We start from the raw sequence: 19,786 nt of genomic DNA, 5'->3' as shown, positions 1-19,786 counted from the left end.
AGGAAAGTGAAACCACACCAGTTATTTTAACAGAGAGAATGTAATGTAAGGAATTGATTAATCAGAGCCTGGAGGACTGGAAGACACTAGGTAGCTCAGAAATAATAACTGTAGGAAACAGCTCCCCACCTGGGGATGGGGGAACTAGAAGCTTGGAGACGGTTTCCACGGAGCTGGGACTCAGACCCCTGAGAAGAGGTGTGATAGGTTAAATTGTGTCCCCTCAAAAAATATATATTGGAGGGCTTCCCTGGTGGCGCAGTGGTTGAGAGTCCGCCTGCCGATACAGGGGACACGGGTTTGTGCCCCAGTCTGGGAAGATCCCACATGCCGCGGAGCGGCTGGGCCCGTGAGCCATGGCCGCTGAGCCTGCGCATCCGGAGCCTGTGCTCCGCAATGGAAGAGGCCACAACAGTGAGAGGCCCGTGTACCGCAAATAAATAAATAAATAAATAAATAAATAAATAAATAAATAAATAGGAGACCTAACCCCCAGGACCTCTGAATGTGACCTTATTTGGAAAGTGGGTCCTTACAGAGGTAATCAAGTTAAAAGGAGGTCATTAGAATGGGTCCTAATCTAGTATGATGATAGCCTTATAGAAAGAAGAGATGAGGACACAGAGATACGTGGAGGGAAGACAATGTGAAGACACAATGAGAAGACGGCACGCACGTGACTGGAGCCATGATGTATCTATGAGCTGAGGAACACCGGGATTGCAGGCAGCGCCAGAAGCCAGAAGAGGCAGGGAACCTTCTCCTCTGGAGCTGTCAGAGGGAGCTCGGCTCTGCCCACCCCTTCATCTCAGACTTCTAGCCTCCAGAACCTGAGACAATCCATCTCTGTTGTTTTAAGCTATCCAGTGTTTGATTGTTTGGGTAGCCAAGAGGATGGTACCCAGCGGGTGGTGTCTCATGAGGACACCAGGAGGCTGGTTCTGAGAGCGTGGAAACAACTGGAAACTGGAACCAACCACTGCTAGAATCACCTTCCACTACTAGGATGGAACACTATCGTTGGCAGGACGCTGGCAGACACGGTGAGCGAAACGGAAGAACTTCTCTCCCTTCCACCCTTCCAGCGCCCCCCTCCCTTACCGGTTTGCTCCTGAGCCAATGCCCGTGTGGTAGGGGCCAGCTCTTAGGGGAGCAACTTGGTGTGCTATGTCCCAGCAGACAGACGAGCGCTTAATACCAGCCTGGGGCGTGAGAGGTTGGGTGGGAAAAAATATATATCACAGCTTTATTCTCATCATCCTCTCTCTGAGATCTAGCATTTCCTTCCCTTATGAATATGGGCCAAAAATAAATGGATAAAACCACAGTTGTATTCAGTAGACCCTGTAGCTCTGTCACTAATACTTTCATTGCACATCAGAATCACTGCAGATATTTCAAATGATCATGTATGCCCATCATCACTACTTGAAAATTATAGTAGGTGTTAGACTTGCTGTCAGGTCTAGGAATTTAATGTGCTAATGAAGAAGCAAATATATTACTAACGATTTTGTTTTTAAATGTTTTCGTAACTTTAGTATACGACTCCCTTTTGTACTTCAATTATTATTGTATTTTATGCATTAAAAATCTTATTTGGGAGAAAATATCCAAAGACTTCACCAGACTGACAAATGGCACACACACACAAAATGTATAAAACATTCAGAAGAAGGAGGGGGAATTCCCTGGTGGTTCAGTGGTTAGGACTCTGTGCTTTCACTGCTGTGGGCGCAGGTTCAATCCCTGGTCGGGGAACTAAGATCCCGCAAGCCACATGTCACAGCCAAAAAGAAAAAGAAAGAGGAAGGAGGAATGAATAGGTGGAGCCCAGATGATTTTTCAGGCAGTGAAACTATTCCGTGTGATACTATAATAGTGGTTACATGACATTATATATTTCTCCAAACCTACAGAATGTATGACCCCAAGAATAAACCCTAATGTAAACTATAGACTTTGGCTGACAATGATGTGTCCGTGTAGGGTCATCAGTTATAACAGATATACCACCTGGTGGGGGATGTTGGTAATGGGGGAAGCTGTGCATATGTGAGAACAGAAAGTATATGGGAACTCTCTGTACCTTCCTCTCAATTTTGCTGTGAACCTAGCACTAAAAAATAAAGCTTATTTTTAAAAAAAGTAATGTACGTGTAACATGAACTGATTCTCTCCTCTTTACTCCAGAAAGTGGGATTCATCCAATAGTGACACAAATACTGGTTGAATGGGTAGGGGATGGGATTCTTTTTTTTTTTTAATTTATTTTTTATTGAAGTATAGTTGAATTACAATATTATGTTAATTACTGCTGTACAGCAAAATGACTCATTTATACATGTATATACATTGCTTTTCATATTCTTTTCCATTATGGTTTATCACAGGGTATTAAATATAGTTCCCGGTGCTATACAGTAGGACCTTGTTGTTTATCCATCCTATATATTCCAGTTTGCATCTGCTAACCCCAAACTCCCATTCCTACCTTCTCTCACACCCCTCCCCCTTGGCCACCACCAGTCAATTCTCTATGTCTCTGATTCTGTTTGTTTCATACATAGGTTCATTTGTGTCATATTTTATATTCCACATATAAGTGATATCATATGGTATTTGTCTTTGTCTTGGATGGGATTTTTTTTTAATAAATTTGTTTATTTTTGGCTGTGTTGGGTCTTCATTGCTTTCTCTAGTTGCGGTGAGCAGGGGCTACTCTTCGTTGTGGTGCGCGGGCTTCTCATTGCGGTGGCTTCTCTTGTTGCAGAGCACGGGCTCTAGGCATGCAGGCTTCAGTAGTTGTGGCATGGGCTCAGTAGTTGTGGCTCACGGGTTCTAGAGCGCAGGCTCAGTAGTTGTGGTGCACAGGCTTAGTTGCTCTACGGCATGTGGGATCTTCCTGGGCATGTAGGGTCTTCCTGGACTAAGGCTTGAACCCGTGTCCCCTGCACTGGCAGGCGGATTCTTAACCACTGCACCACCAGGGAAGTCCTCACCAAGAACTTTATTTTTTATTTATTTATTTATTTTGGCTGCATTGGGTCTTCGTTGCTGCGTGCAGGCTTTCTCTAGTTGCAGTGAGGGGGGGCTACTCTTCATTGTGGTGTGCGGGCTTCTCGTTGCAGTGGCCTCTCTTGTTGTGGAGCATGGGCTCTAGGCTCCCCAGCTTCAGTAGTTGTGGCACGTGGGCTCAGTAGTTGTGGCTCGCAGGCTCTAGAGCGCAGGCTCAGTAGTTGTGGCGCATGGGCTTAGTTGCTCCACGGAGTGTGGGATCTTCCCGGATCAGGGCTCAAACCCACGTCCCCTGCATTGGCAAGCGGATTCTTAACCACTGCACCACCAGGGAAGCCCTTGGATGAGATTCTTATTCCAACACAAGCTTGAAAGAAGGGGTGATTGGGAGCAGTGGTCTGACTCCAGCCTTCTTGAGTGTGAGTTGGAGCACACGATTGCTTCTTTCCTGGGCCTCCATTGGTAGAGAAGGAGGCTTACCTTTCCCATCCTCCCAGGACTCAGTATGGGTCACTGCACACAGGCAGGGCGAGCTCCAGGGACGTCCACAAAGGGCTCCTCGCCCAGACCAACCCTGCACTTAGTCTGAAGCTCTGGTGGTGCCGTCTTAAAGTTCTAAGTAATTTTGAGCAAGGGCCCTTCCATGTTCATCTGGCACCAAGCCCCAGAAACTGTGAAGCCAGTCGTGCTCCCAGGAAACGTGCAGGCTGGGCTCTAGAGTTCCAAATATTTAGGGTATGACACAGACTGTACTTTCAACCCTCATGTGACTTAATAATTCACTTCTGCTCTTTAATAAAAGCCAAGCCTTTCCTATCAGCTTCTCCCAATAATTCAAATAATAGTTTATTTTTCTACCCAAGGAAAGAAGAAATAGGTGAAGGAACTAGGCTTTTATACTGTTCAAATATTCTTGGTCTCTTGACATCTTTGAGGACTCCTAATTGAGAAATGGATAAAGTGTTTTTAAAAACAACATTTGACATCACTCCCACACGTATGGCAGATCAGAAATTTGAGACTTCTATACAACCCACAAGTTGTGCGGGGTTTGCTTGGCTTTAATTTTTAATTTTTTTTTATTTTTTGCCAAGCCACGCAGCATGTGGGATCTGAGATCCCCGACCGGCGATGGAACCTGTGGCCCCTGCAGTGGAAGGGCAGAGTCCTAACCACTGGACCGCAAGGGAATTCCTGCTTGGCTTTTATTACTTTTTTTTTTTTTTTTTTTTACATTTCTGATTGGAGGTGCTATCAAAATTTCAGAGAAAAAACATTCCAGATATTGATGGTTCTGTCCCTGAGTGTGTGGTTCAAAGTCCTCAAATTTGCACTGTTCTCGGGAAGACCAGCCCTCAAGCCTGCAGCAGCCTGGGAAGCTCAGTGCTTTCTTCCTGCATCCGGACTGGGGTGAAAGAACAGTGGGGAGATATTCAGAGCCAAGGTTGTAGCAATTAACCCTACCAATCAGAATTTTAAGAGCCTTAGAAAAAACAGCCTTTGCATCATTTCACTGGTTATTTCAACACATAATGTGTCACCAGCTGAGGGATTAAAATAGCCAAGGGGCAGCACTTTACTCCTTCTACGTTAGGGACTGTCTATAACTGAGCTGTCAGACGTGGAAGTTGGGCGGAGTCATCCAGGATATCAATGGAGCGCTGAGGGCTGCTCAGGCTGGATTCTGAGGCTGTGAGTTTTTTCTAACTGCCTGGATTCCAATGCTCCTCACTTATCACTCAAAAGCAGATTTGGGGGAACATACAGAGTGCATAAGCCCACAAGTTCTGGAACTAAATTCTCTAGCTATCCTAGCGGTGTGATCCTGATTTAAGCACACTGCTTTAGTCCTCTTGTTGGCACAAGGTGGGTAATAAAGATACTTACTTCTCCAGGGTTGCTGTAAGGATTAAGTGAACTAACCAATGTAAAACACTTAGAACAGGTCCGGCATGCAGTTAAGTGCTCTATAGATGGTAGCTTGAAAATAAGCCTGCGGTTTACCCCCATCTCTCTAGGTGCCCAGGAAATACAAGCTATGCTCTCTCTCTTTTAGGCATGTGGTATTTAAATTGTGCTTCTTGGGTCCTCGCAGGTTCCTGTGAAGGGTATCCATATCCATGGTGGCCATGGGAGATGACGGTGGAGGATGGTGAGCAGGTAGCCCTTTGCCCCACTTAAGGCAGGAATCTTTATTTATCTACTGTCTATAGACAGAGTCCCCGACTTAACAATTTTTCGCGCTTAATGATGCTGCAGAAGCAATACGCACTCAGTAGAAACCATACTTAAGATTTTGAATTTTCAGCTCTTCCTGGCTAGGGATGTGGGGCACCATAATTTTCTTTTCTTTCTTTTTTTAAAAAATTATTATTTATTTATGGCTGTGTTGGGTCTTCGTTTCTGTGCGAGGGCTTTCTCTAGTTGTGGCAAGCGGGGGCCACTCTTCATTGTGGTGCACAGGCCTCTCACTATCGCGGCCTCTCTTGTTGCGGAGCACAGGCTCCAGACGCGCAGGCTCAGTAATTGTGGCTCGCGGGCCCAGCTGCTCCGCCGCATGTGGGATCCTCCCAGACCAGGGCTCGAACCCGTGTCCCCTGCATTGGCAGGCAGATTCTCAACCACTGCGCCACCAGGGAAGCCCTCTTTCTTTTTTTTAAAACATCTTTATTGGAGTATAATTGCTTTACAATGTTGTGTTAGTTTCTGCTGTATAACAAAGTGAATCAGCTATATATACACATATGTCCCCATATCTCCTCCCTCTTACGTCTCCCTCCCACCCTCCCTATCCCACCCCTCTAGGTGATCACAAAGCACCAAGCTGATCTCCCTGTGCTATGCAGCTGCTTCCCACTAGCTATCTATTTTACATTTGGTAGTGTATATATGACCATGCCACTCTCTCACTTCGTCGCAGCTTACCCTTCCCCCTCCCCATGTCCTCAAGTCCATTCTCTACGTTTGCATCTTTATTCCTGTCCTGCCCCTATGTTCTTCAGAACCTTTTTTTTTTTTAGATTCCATATATATGTGTTAGCATACGGTATTTGTTTTTCTCTTTCTGACTTACTTCACTCTGTATGACAATCTCTAGGTCCATCCACCTCACTACAAATAACTCAGTTTCATTTCTTTTCATGGCTGAGTAATATTCCATTGTATATATGTGGCACCATACTTTTCTGTGATGCTGGGCAGCCAGCAAGCCACAGCTTTTAGTCAGCCATGCGATCATGAGGGTAAACAACTGATACACTTACAACCATCCTATTTTTCACTCTCAGTGCAGTATTCAATAAATTACATGAGATAGTCAACACTTTACTATAAAACAGGCTTTGTGTTAGGTGATTTTGCCAAACTGTAGGCTAAGGTAAGTGTTCTGAGCATGTTTAAGGTAGGCTGGGCTAAGCTAGGATGTCTAGTAAGTTAGGTGTATTAAATGCATTTTTGACCTACTATATTTTCAACTTACCATGTGTTTATCAGGATGTAACCATGTTGTAAGTCAAGGAGGATATGTATGTTGAGTTCTGAGGTAAGATTTCATTGGAAGAACACATCCCAAGCAAGGCTCTAAAGAGTCTGAAAACCACTGCTCCTGGAAACTGCTATGTAAACAGAGCCCCAGGGATGCACCCAGGAAACAGGTAAGCAGCTCTGCACAGCAATGTGATTTAGGTTCCCTATTAGTCAGGGTCACAGGAGGAACAAGTGACCCACACTCCAATGGCTTATTAGAGGAGAGTATAATGAGGGCACTCTTGGTATATGGAAGCCAGAGAGAGATGATCCATTACCTGGAGCCAGTACCACTCAGAGACTTGAAGAGGGAAGGAGAAGAAATATCTGGATTCTAGAGAAGGTACATGCATGGAGTGGGTGCCTGACAGCAGCTATCACCTTTGTAAAGGGATGCAGCCAATCTGTGGGAACCTGTGAGGAATGGAGGCAGGAGAAAGGATACTCTGACCGCGCTCTCTTCTCATCCTTCAGTCCCCTGCAGGGGCCTCCCAATTGCCAACCCAACCAGAAGCCAAAGGGCAAGGGAGTCTATCTGTATTCTGGTATAGCCACAGTGGTGTGCTGGTCAATAAACATTTAACAACAAGCTCTGAAGTCTGTGTGTGTGTGTGTGTGTGTGTGTGTGTGTGTATGTGCTTATTGGTAGTGTTTGATGATTTCCATGGTGTAAATACTCCTGCCATGGTCACCAAACATGGAGCTAGGAACAGATGCACATAATCAGCTTTTGAGGCTCCAGCACGCCACTGAAGGAGACCACGTGGCTCAACTGCCTCCCCACCCCCGGCCATAGCGCGCGGTAGAGAGTGGATCTAAAAGGGAGATTGGGATTGACATATATACACTGATATGTATAAAAATGGCTAACTAATAAGAACCTGCTGTATACAAAAATAAATAAAATAAAATTCAAAGAAAAAGAAACTATACGATAAAAAATAAATAAATAAAAGGGCAAACAAAAGACATCCTGGGCCAGTGTTGCTGTCCATGCTGCAGATGCCAACATCAGGCCAAGGGTTCTGACATTTGGGAGCAAGGGTACCAGTGCCTCCTGCTTCACCATCAACATGACTACCATTTGCAATGCTAATAGAGAGTGGTTAAGTCCAATAAGCATTCGGCAGGTCAGGAATGTAGGTGACAGAAGGAATGAAACAGGAAGAGAGAGAGAGATGTGAATTCCATTCTAGGCTGGGGAATGTCTGCATTCCTCACAGATAACCATGTTGTATTATAAAGACACAACACAGGTGGGGTAGGAAGTTGTACTTCTCCAGCTTCAATTAAATTCATCTGATAGCTCAACAGCATCCTATGACTGGCTGGGGCTGGGTCCTGTAGAGGGAGGAGGGGTGACACACTAGAAATGGGAGTCCCGGGGTGGAGCCATAATACACCATCTGGCATGAGCTCCAAATCTTAGAGGTCACAGTATCACCCTGTTGTTTGCTGGCATGGGAGTGGCTGCAGAGCCATTAAACCGACTGTTCTGAAGCTGTGTGGGCCCGTCCTGGCTGAGCCATTGCTGGAGGGGGTGGGATTCTGTTATGCTTAGGACCAGCTGTCTGGGTCCCAGTGCTATTCTTCTGTATGAGGAAGGCATAGCCCCAATTCTCCGGGTAACAACATGAAATAGGAGATCAGCTACCACCTACCACAAATGGTCTGTCCTGCTGCCCCCATTATCCACGCCAATGGCTCACGTTCTCCTTCCAAGAGCGCAGCATCACAAACTTACCAAGTAAAACTGCAGGTATTGAGGCTGGCCTAAACAGAGAGTCAGGTCCAAAAGATGACCCTGTGACAAAAGAAATGGCACAAAATGAAATCTTCCCTTCATGTCCCGCACCAACCTCTATATCAACTGTCTTTATTTCATCCTCAGAATAAGGTACTGCTAAACCAGTAATGTAAACTTATGTTGACAGGATCCTACCATGAGATTTGACAGGAGTATTCTAATAGTATCCATTCTGATTGTTTACGGGAAACTAAGGGTACTGGGCAGACCTCCTGCCTTTAATGGGCCATTGAAGGGACTACAAGCTCCACGGTATCTATGAAAATATCCTGAGACATGAAAGATGGAGAGCGCAGTACTCCAAGATGCAGAGGAAGAGCAGACTCTGGAGCACTATATAATACAGAGACAGGAGAAAAATGCTAGAAAACAGACTGTAAAACAAGATTTTAGCAAAAACGAAGAGGAATTGAGATGTCAGTGGATCTGGCTAAAAGGCAGAGAAATAGAAAAGGAAATTGATGGGGAGGGAAAAATGAAAAGTTAAATATTCAATTTAAAAGATTAAATCTGCATTAGAATCAGGAAAGAGCAGGCAAAAAGTGAAGAAAACATAATCCAAATATAAATAATGTTTGCCTAAGAGAGTAGGTTCTAAAAGTTAAAAAAAAGCAGAAAATTTGTAACTCTGGTGATGGATGTTAACTACACTTATTATGGCGATCATTTCACAATATATTTAAATATAGAATCATTATGTTGTACACCTGTAACTAATACGTTGTGGGTTGATTATATCTCAATCTTAAAATAAGAATCATTTTGCTAAGCTCTATGATAACATAAAAGAAAAGGATGACAAAATGAAAACTAGCAGATATAAAGACTAAACAAGAGAGACCCACTATATGGGCGATTATTATGTCTTATCTCTGAAAAAGAATCAGGAACTGCGGCAACAGAAGCAGAATGCTAGATATTATACAATAAAAGAGTTTTTTTCCTTTGAAAGAAATTGCATGGTATAGTGACTAAAACCTCAGATCCTGGAGTGAAGTAGACCTAAGTTCCTATCTCAGTTCTGTTGTTGGACCTCTTATGAGTCCTTGAACCTCAGTTTCATCATCTGCAAATTGGGAGGGGTAATAGCTATCTCGTCATAGGGTTGTCATAATGTCATACATACAGAGCACTTAGCAGTGTATCTGGCAAAAGTATCAACATTTCAAAGGGGCTCACTGAGTACCAAGCAAAGTTAATGACAAAAAACCCACCTATAGGTACATGTGATAGAATTGGTAAATATCAAGATGACAGAATAAAGAACTTATAAAGCATTTGAGGAAGAGGGAAATGTAACCTAAAAGCAAAGCAAGCCCATCTACTTCAAACTTTTCCCATAAAACCATCTTAAATGATAAAGAACATGTGCCAACTATTACAGTTTTGAGGGAATAAGGTAGTTAATCAAGATTATGGACTCAGTCAAGTCCTGTATCAAAAACAACCAAGACACATTGTCTCAGCTATTCAAGGACTCAGAAAGTGTATCTTCTCTATAGATCTTTCTTAAGTCAGGTACCAAAAGGCTTTTTACAGAAACCAACACACACAGCAAATAAAGAACTCAACAGGGTTAATTTGTGCTGTGAAAGGATGCCTAGTGAACATTAAAACCTGTTCTGTGTTGAATAAAGCCTAATAATTATTGAACATGTGATTATAAGATAGAATGCAAATGTCAAAAAAATAATTAATTATAACCTCAATGCAATTCCAGATTATACCAACAAAGACAGGTAGGAGTGAAAGTAGATGGAAGTAAAAGCATGGTGAGTTTTTCATCTTACTTAGGAGGGAATCAATAAGTACTGTTTCATTCTTGTCATTGGTGATAATAGAATTATGAGTGAAGGATATTTTTAGATATATAGGAAGTAGGCACCAGTACTATATTAAAATACCATTTGTAGGGGACTTCCCTAGTGGTGCAGTGGTTAAGAATCAGTCTGCCAATTCAGGGGACACAGGTTCGAGTCCTGGTCTGGGAAGATCCCACATGCCATGAGGCAACTAAGCCCACGAGCCACAACTACTGAGCCTGCGTGCCACAACTATTGAAGCCTGCATGCGTAGAGCCCATGCTCCACAACAAGAGAAGCCACCGCAGTGAGAAGCCCGTGCACCACAACGAAGAGTAGCCCCTGCTCGTCGCAACTAGAGAAAGGCCCCGTGCAGCAACGAAGACCCAACACAGTCAAAAAGTTAAAAAAAAAAAATACCATTTGTATTAGAGTAGGCTAACTGCTAAAACAAAGAATCCTTCAATCTGGGAATTCCCTGGTGGTCCAATGGTTAGGACTTGCTGCTTTCACTGCCGTGGCCTGGGTTCAATCCCTGGCCAGGGAACTAAGATCCACATATTGGGGCCAAAAAGAAAAAAAAGAAAAAAATCCCTCAATCTTAGTGATATATCAGAGTAAAATGTATTTCTTGCTTATGGCTCCAGTGCAGGCAGTGGGGAGGGAGTAGGGAAGGGTTCTTCTCACAAGGCCCCGCCTAGATGCAAGGAAAGTGAGTGATATCGCTTAGCTGTGTGCTCAAGAAAAAAAGAGCATGTGGATTCTGCTTGGCACTAGCACTCTGGTATTCAAAATAATTGTGCTTCCTTCTTCCTTCACAGAGAAGGCACACCTTGTCTAGTATCAATACTGTATTAGTCAGGCTTCAGTCAAGAAAACAGAAACTAGTATCTCAAATGAGGAATGCAATACAGGGAACTGGGTGCTTACAGAATGGTTGGAAGATCTAAGCAAGCAGAGGTCAGGGAAAACTGGTTGAGTGTTGGGAAATTCTATGCAGAAGTTGCAGGAAGTTGCCATTCAATCAACTCAGCTCCCTGAAGCACCAAAGCAGGCACCATGTGAGATCTCAGTGTGAAGCTGCTGCAGCCCTCGTGTGACACAGAAACCAGGACGCCACCGTCTGCCCATGTGTCTGTCTACCCTGCTGGAGGAGGAAGACGTACCTTCTTCTCTTCCACCGTCTTAATCTCACACGGGTACTTCTCACTGGCAGAACCTAAACTGGAAGCCTGATGGTAAGGGATTTTGAGAAGCAAGTGTTCAGAAGGGAGTGAAGATGATGATGAGCTGAAGCAAATCTTCTAAATCACTGAAGAAAAACCACAGAAAACATAGTACAGTCAATTCTCATTATATACAATAGTTATAGTCTATAAAGCCCCCCTGAGCACTGAATTACCAAATGCTGAGCCATTGCTCCTACGGGAAATACAGGGTTATGTTCCTTTGAGTTTCTGGACACAACATTTTCATCAACTGGTCAATACACAACTTTATTTTCTATGTTTTCTGTTTAAAGACACTTTACAAGCACACCTAGGAGATATTGTATGTTTGATTCCAGACCACCGTAATAAAGCCATTATCTCAATAAGGCAAGTCACATGAATTTTTTGGTTTCTCAGTGCATATAACAGATATGGATACACTCTCCTGTTGTCTATTAGGTGTAGAATAGCATAATCTCTAAAAAACCATGTACCCACCTTGATTTAAAAATGTTTCGTTGCTAAAAAATGCTAACTATCAACCAAGCCTTCAACAATATATATTAAATACAGGCATACCTCATTTTATTGTGCTTCACTTTACTGCACTTCGCAGATACTTCAACAAGTTATAGTAGTAACATCAAAGATCACTGATTACAGACCCTCATAACAATTATAATTATAATGAAAAAGTCTGAAATATTTCAAGAATCACCAAAATGTGACATAGAGACACAAAGCGAACAAACGCTGTTGGAAAAATGGTGTCAGTAGACCTGCTCCACTGTGCAAGGTTGCCACAAACCTTCACTTTGTAAAAAAAACATGGTATCTGCAAAGTGCAATAAAGTGAAGCATAATAAAATGAGGTATTTAATATATACTGTTGATTCACTAACATTGAACTTACAGTCAACAGCACTATATATAGCTCATGCCTGAACAAAGCTTATCTACTGCACATATTTTCTCCAAAAGACACATCGCAGCTTTCTTGTGCTTAGAAGAGCTTCAGCAATAGGCTTGGGGACCATCTGAATGATGAAATCACCAACAAAAGGCACAGAAATGCAAAAACTTGATGGCACTAATAGACCACACAAAGGATGCTTGTTACAATCAGAGCTGAACCAAGAAGGCAGAGCATTCCCTGGATTGACCTCAGCAAGGAACATGTATTTCGAGCAACTGAAATTCTCCACTGTTTGCACGTGTCTGTATACGATTGCAAAAATGCCATGTGTGTAGATTTTGAGGTTACAAATAAATTCCAGTTAATGGGTAAATTCACAAATACAGAATCCTCAAATAATGTGGATCAACTATACATATAACAGAAGACAGAAAGTAAAGGGAATAAAGCACTAAAGTAGAAAACAAAAAATAAATACACATTTAAAGAACTCAGAGTAATCCAAGGCAAACGAAAATGACAGAGGCTGCATTGGTCATCTATCTAATTGCTGCAACAGATTAGAATGTTGGTAAGCGTATAAATGGCTACTAGCTTTCTTGAGAGAGATTTCCTTGTAAATATCAAAAGCCTTAAAATGTTCAGACTCTGATGTAGCATTGCAAACTAGAAATTTTAGCCTATGTTAATAGGACTAGATGTACACCAAAATTTAAATACAAGAATAGTTATCTCAACAAAATTTATAATAGCAAAAGAAGAAGTATAAATAACCTAAATGTCCTATAATAGAAGTCTAGCTAACTAAATTATGGTACCTCTATAAAATAAAATATTATGCAGCCTTCAATCATAATGATATGAAATGATATTAAATGCATGGGAAGATGCTCATCATAAAAGCCCACAAAAAATTAGAAAATACTGTATAGAGTTTGATTCCATTTTTATATCTAAAAGGGGAAAAAGAGAAACTTATGTAATTATTTAAATAATTGTAAACTTCTTAACATAATCTTAGCAAATAAAGATGGAATACAAGTGTATGTAAAGAATTAAACGTTCTAATGTAAATATCAACTTTTTTTTTTTTTTTTTTTTGCGGTACGCGGGCCTCTCACTGCTGTGGCCTCTCCCATTGCGGAGCACAGGCTCTGGACTCGCAGGCTCAGCGGCCACGGCTCACGGGCCCAGCCGCTCCGCGGCATGTGGGATCTTCCCGGACCGGGGCACGAACCCGTATCCCCTGCATTGGCAGGCAGACTCTCAACCACTGCGCCACCAGGGAAGCTCAGTAAATATCAACTTTTAATATGAAACTGACTCTGTCAGAGTCAGGGAAAAGACAAAGATACTACTATTATTTATGTTGTCACCAATGAAATAAGACAAAGAAAAAAAGGAATTGGGACATCATTATTGAAGGAAATAAATATCATTACTTGCATGTGATTTATTTGTGGACCTAGAAAACCCAATTAATTCAACAAAGGTATTTTAGAAATAGTTCAGTTGGCTATCTGGTAAAAATAAATACAATAAATACATGAGAAGCTTTTCAACATCATTGGCCACTAAGGAAACACAAACTAAAACCACAATAATATACGAATCCATACCTATTAGAATGGCTAAAATTTAAACCACACTGAAGATTGGCAAAGGTTATGGTAGAACTGGAGCTCTCATTTACCACTAGTGGGAATGTAAAATGACACGATCATTTTGAAAATTGTTTGGAAAACTGTTGGACAGTTTGCTAAAAAAGTTAAACACATCCCTCCCACAGGACCCAGCCATTCCATTTGTAGATATTTACTCAGGAGAAAAGAAATCACGTGTCCACACAAAGACTTGTACGTAGATATTCATAGCACCTTTATGTGTAATTGCCAAAAACTGAGAACAATAAGCAAATTTCCACCAGCAGGTAAATGGATAAACAGATTGTGGTCTATCCACATGATAGAATACTAGATAGCAATAAGAAGAAACGAACTATTGATACACAAAACAACATGGATGAATTTCCAAATAATTATGCTGAGCAGACAAGCAAGAAAGGGTACATACTGTAGGATTCCATTAATTTAAAATTCTAGAAAATGCAAACTATAGTGCCAGAAAGCAGATGAGTGGTTGCCTTGGGCCAGTGGAAGACAAAGGGACATATAAGGAAGCTTTTGGGGGTGATACTTGTGGAGATGTTTTTATAAATGTATACTTATGTCAAAACTCATCTAAGCATCACTTTTTTTTTCTTTTGGCCGTGCAACTTGCGGGATCTTAGTTCCCCGACCAGGGATTGAACTTGGGCCCTAGGCAGTGAATGCGTGGAGTCCTAACCATTGGACCACCAGTGAATTCCCATGTATCACTTTCAATATATGCAATTCATTGTGTATCAGTTATGCCTCAATAAAGCTGAAAAAATATAAATAAATAAAAAAATAAATACAGTAACCCATATACACTGTTTTTACACAGTAGGAATAACCAGCTAGAGAATACAATGGGAAAATGTCTCATTCAACATTCCAACACAAAATATGAAATAACCTATAATAAATGTAACAAGCAGTGTGGTGGGCAGTGTATGAAAAAAAACTGTCTTTATGATGGTTGGAATCTTTGAACATCTTTGGAAAAAAGCAGATTTGAATAAGTGAGGAGACACAGTATGTTCCCGTTTTGTTGTAGCAGATGCCATGATGTACCATCCAGGTTTCCCACTTAGGGAACAAGGCACTTATTCCCTGAGCTGCTGAGAGCATGGGCTACTGATGGCTCTTAGCTGTGCTGTTCTCCAGGAATTTCCCTCAACTGAAGAAAGCCACCTGCTCTCCCGGGGTAGTTCTCATCTAATAACTGGTCAAACTCTAACACTTCGGTCTACACCCACCATCTCCTCGCCTTCCTGCTTTCCACTACCTCTCTTCTTCTAAGTCTACTCTTTTATTCTACAGAGATCCCAGGAGAGTCTCTGGAACCCTGCAGTTAGATACAGTCTCTCAAGCTCACCTGAAACTTGTTCCTTTCCTTTTGAACTTGAACCCATCATTTTCAGCTCCAGTCCTTTTGCCCTTTCACCACATCCACCCATCAGATCCCCAATCCTGGGCCAATGCTGTAACCTGACTACAGACCATTGCTGAAGAAAGTGGCATTTCCATGGAAACGGGCTCCATGATTAATGATGGATGGTGTTTCCATTCTCAGGTGTACTCTCGGGGCAGCTGGAAAATGCTTTCCTTTTACTCATCCTGCTTCTTCTCTCTCTCCAGTTTCTCTTTGTAGCTGTCTCAGGTCATTCTCCTTACCTGTCCTTATACCTTATTAATAACCCTTTCTAGAGACACTTTCTTCCTGTAGCTTCCCAGACCTCACACTCCCCAGGTTTTCCTCCTAACTATTAATTTCTCATCACTCACCATCATGAGCTCATTTTCCTCACTTGTCCCTTAATTCCCAGTGTTCCCAATGCTCGTCATTCTTTGTGCCCTGTTGTCAACCACAGACAAGACTTTACCATTTGTTGAAAATGCCATAACCCATTACTCTAGCCCAGACCTCCCTCCTGAGCTCCAGAATCCTATTTTTGACTTTGTATTGTACGTAACCACCTGGATTTTCTAGAGTCATCTTAGACTCAGCATGTCCAAAATGAAATGATTATCATCTCCCTGTCCCAAGCCTATTTCTCCTTCTATACTTCTTCTCCGGGATACATAGAAAGGAAATTTTTGCCCCTTTTTTTTTTCATTTACCTCCTACTTTTCCATCCACCCCACTCAAAGCGGAAGAGCTGTAAAACAGATTGATCTCAATCCAAGACATAGACTGAGCCACGTTTACTGATGGCCTGAAATTACTATAAATTAAAAGTCTGTGTATTCTTCCCCTCTCTTGCTTTTCTACCTCACTTGTGCCTATGGCTGGATGGGCAAGTTGACTTGGCCAGCTTTCTCCCACATCTATATTGGGACTCCAATATTTGGATTCAGAAGAGGAGGAGCGAGACCCTCATCTGCATGCTCCATCCCCAACACTGGTTCCAACAGGAACGAGTTTGCTGCTGCTGCTTCCTTGGCAACTTCAATAGTGAGGCAGAAAGGGGTGTTTGCCCGGACCGATCTCTAACACTAATTTCCAGCACTAGGTAGTGGACCTATCAAGATCCCAATCACCCTACCCAGTAGCTCGAGGTTATCCTCAATTTCCCTCATCCTCCCCTCCGTCATCCAATCAATCATTACATTCTATTACGTTATAGTATTTACTTGATTGAGTCCATGGCTTTTTCTCACCATCAATTTGTCCTGTTTAGGTATTTATCACCCTGCATCTAGACTGTTTTTATCCTCTCTGGGGTCTCCCAGGCTTCACCCTCAACTCCTTCCAACTCATTCTCTGCAATACTGTCAAAGGAACTTACCTAAAAGACAAATTTCATCAACTTACTTCTCTGCTAAGGTATCTCCCCCTCAGGATGAAACCCAAACTTGTTGGGGGGGCCTAGAAGGCCCACCATGATCAAACCACTCCTCTCCTCACTCCCTGCGTTCCAGCCACATAACGATCTTCTACGCCTTCATGAGTCTGCATATACTGCTCCCTCCACCTAGAAGGCCCTCCCCACATTCACCTTATTCTTTCCAGACCTCCTTCCCCAGGTGGCATAGATTACTCCCGCCTAAAAAACCTTCATTGTCCTTTATACATACCCAAGGCCCCTGAATGGAAACTATCTCAACATCAGAATCCCCTACTAGACTGTCAACTCCTCGTGTTCAGGCAGATGTGAAGGAAGTATTCATCATGACATCACCACGCCTACAGCACAGCGTGTGGCCCAAAACAGATATTGGACAAACATGAGTCATAGCTGCTCTACAGGCTGGTTTTAAGGAACAAACAAGATAATAGTGTGAGATGCGTAAGATGGCTCCTGGCGTACGAAGGGCACTCGGACAGTTCTGTTTCCTTCTTGTCTCTCTTTCCTCCTTACCTTTTTCCCTTTCTCCTCCCCTGCTTTGTCTCCTCTTGATTCTCATCTCCTCTCCCTGTCGTCCTCATGCTTTTGAAAACAGCAACAGTGGGAAATAAATCAAATTTACTTGGACCCAACCACCGCCAGCTTCAAGGTGCTCCAACTCCCAAGCTATGACTCAGCCAAGGCTCACCTCGCTGTTGCTCCACCTTAATAAATAGTTGACCTTTAGCTCACCTGACAAGGAAAGTCAGCCAGAAACAAACAGAATGTACTCATTGGGCTGAGTCCTTGAATCTTCCTAGTGAGGAACCACTGAGAGCCTAAGTGCCTCACCAACTCCATCCTCAATAAAGTCCTGACCATGACAAATAATGGTCATTGAAATCTAGATGCTACTTAACATTGTACCAATGACACATATAGGGAGTTTCAAATTATTCTTGTGATTCAGAAAAGAAGATGGGCTAGAAAGAGAGAAATCACCAGTTTACACATTTCAGCCAGATCAAAGCCTTCGCCATGATTTTCTTGATGCTTATGAAAGAACATGATGTAACAGCATAGCCCTGAAGATCCTATCCTTATATAGAAATGAGGATGACATTGAAGGCTTAACAAGGAAGATAGAAGAGGTAGTAAAGATAGTTCCTGTGAGAGGTGAACTAGTAGAGCAGGGCAGGAAAGAAATTAAGGAAACAGAGGGAAAGGAAGAGACCTCCTTGCTGTCCTACCCAGCTCCCTCCTATTTTCTAAACTAGAAATAAAAATGATAACAGCTATGCAATTCTATTAATATAAGGAGTACACTCTAATTCCCATTTTACATATTTGAAAACTGAGGCTCAGAGAGATTAAGCAACATGTACAATGTCACACAGGTAGACATGAGTCACATCAAGATTCCAAGCCAGGTCCATCCAACTCCAAAGCCTATGTCATTTCTAATCCTCCAGGCTGTCTCACATAAAGAATACTAAACACATATGAAATTAATCTACCAAAGTGAATGAGATTTATCTAACTTTATTGGTCATAATGTGGCAGAGAACTATTTTAGAACCTCCAAAACCACAGTTATAGAGACTGGAAGTCCAAGGTCAAGGTGTCAGCAAGGTTAGTTCCTTCTGAGGGCCATGAAGGAAGGATCTGTTTCAGACCTCTTTCCTTGGCTTGTACATGGTCATTTTCTCCCTGTGTCTTCACATCGTCTTCCCTATGTACCGTGTCTGTGTCCAAATTTCCTCTTCCTGTGAGGACACCAGTCACATTGGACCTCATTTTAACTTAACTGCCTCCTTAAGGACCCTATCTCCAAATTCACTCACATTCTGAAGTCCCAGGAATTAGGATTTCAACATATGAATTTTGTTGGGGGGGGGCGGTGGTGGTGGTGTGATGAATTGGAAGATTGGGATTGACATGTATACACTAATATGTATAAAATGGATAACTAATAAGAACCTGCTGCATAAAAAAATAAATAAAATAAAATTCAAACAAAATAAATTAAATTTTAAAAATATATATGAATTCGGGGAGGACACAATTCAGCCCATAACAAGTATCAAGAGGAATGATGAGGCATTACGTGAGCAATTTACTCTCAGATGGTTCAGGGGAAACAAGTTTTCTGTACAGTATTTCCAACGTTTCTGTAAACTTGTTTTTGTTTAAAACAAAGGGAAAAAAATGTACCTGAAGGTTGTTCTTATATTCGTTCTATAATATTCTAACACAAAATGAAGGCGAGAGAGTGATCATGTTTTATAAAGATTCTAATAAAAAGATGTTAATTTTACCCCTGACATGATAACCTTCAGTTATTTTGAAAACGTGCTTCAGTGGAATACTTCATGCCTTGGAGATACCGGATATGTGACATATGGTAAAACAGATCTACTTTAATGCCAAACAACACAATCACAATGGACTCGTCTGTTTCAGGTCTCTCCTGGATTTCCTTTACACAGTTAAGCTCAGGCCTTTTGCAGGATCAATGTGTTTATTCCTGAAGTGGCATCTTACATCATTTTATGGCTCCTTCCACAGGCTACCAGCTGTGTGAGCCTCCCTCAGAACCACAAAGTACATTAACTAGGAACAGAAGGAAAGGGAAGGGAAAGGGCAGTATAAAGGAGACTTTAATTTCACTTTACTGGTTTTTGCCAAATTATAGCATCATGCCATATGGCGTATGTATGATGGTATTGGATCTGGAAAAAGCCAGTAGAGTTAAAGGAAGAAGATGGGAGAGGAGACACATGGGAGATGGGCACATAAATAAAGCAACTGGGGAGAAATGAAGTTCACTGGGGGATTCCAAGATAAGACGTAGAGCCATCAATCCCTCCACAGGCCTTGGTCTGTAGCCTCCTATACCTGCTTCCCAAACTCACACCCCTAGACGGAGACCCTCTTCAGTGCTCACTTATCCACTGTGATTATGTGCTCCAACAACGTTCCCTGGTCAAAAGTACGTTCCTTATAGGCTTCTTGCTCAAGGTATAAAATTCC

At 42.2% G+C, this 19,786-nt stretch overlaps 1 long non-coding RNA gene across 2 annotated transcripts; it reads right to left on the bottom strand.

The window, feature by feature from the left end:
* Nucleotides 1-346: 346 nt before the first annotated feature.
* On the bottom strand, nucleotides 347-17,428 carry LOC109550889 (uncharacterized). 2 transcript variants are annotated; one of them, XR_002177577.3, is made up of 4 exons: nucleotides 17,288-17,428; nucleotides 11,319-11,464; nucleotides 8,205-8,347; nucleotides 347-3,958 (listed from the first exon to the last, which is right to left on the bottom strand). It is a non-coding gene; the product is annotated as an uncharacterized lncRNA (long non-coding RNA). The 2 variants fall into 2 exon arrangements; XR_002177576.3 differs by lacking the exon at nucleotides 347-3,958 and having other exon boundaries at nucleotides 7,077-8,347.
* Between the last annotated feature and the right edge of the window lie 2,358 nt (nucleotides 17,429-19,786).

The sequence above is a fragment of the Tursiops truncatus genome, chromosome 6, assembly GCF_011762595.2.
Source record: "Tursiops truncatus isolate mTurTru1 chromosome 6, mTurTru1.mat.Y, whole genome shotgun sequence".
NCBI classification, from domain to species: domain Eukaryota; kingdom Metazoa; phylum Chordata; class Mammalia; order Artiodactyla; family Delphinidae; genus Tursiops; species Tursiops truncatus.
Note: the sequence above shows the minus strand (reverse complement) of the source record. Positions and strands in the feature narration are given on the sequence as shown.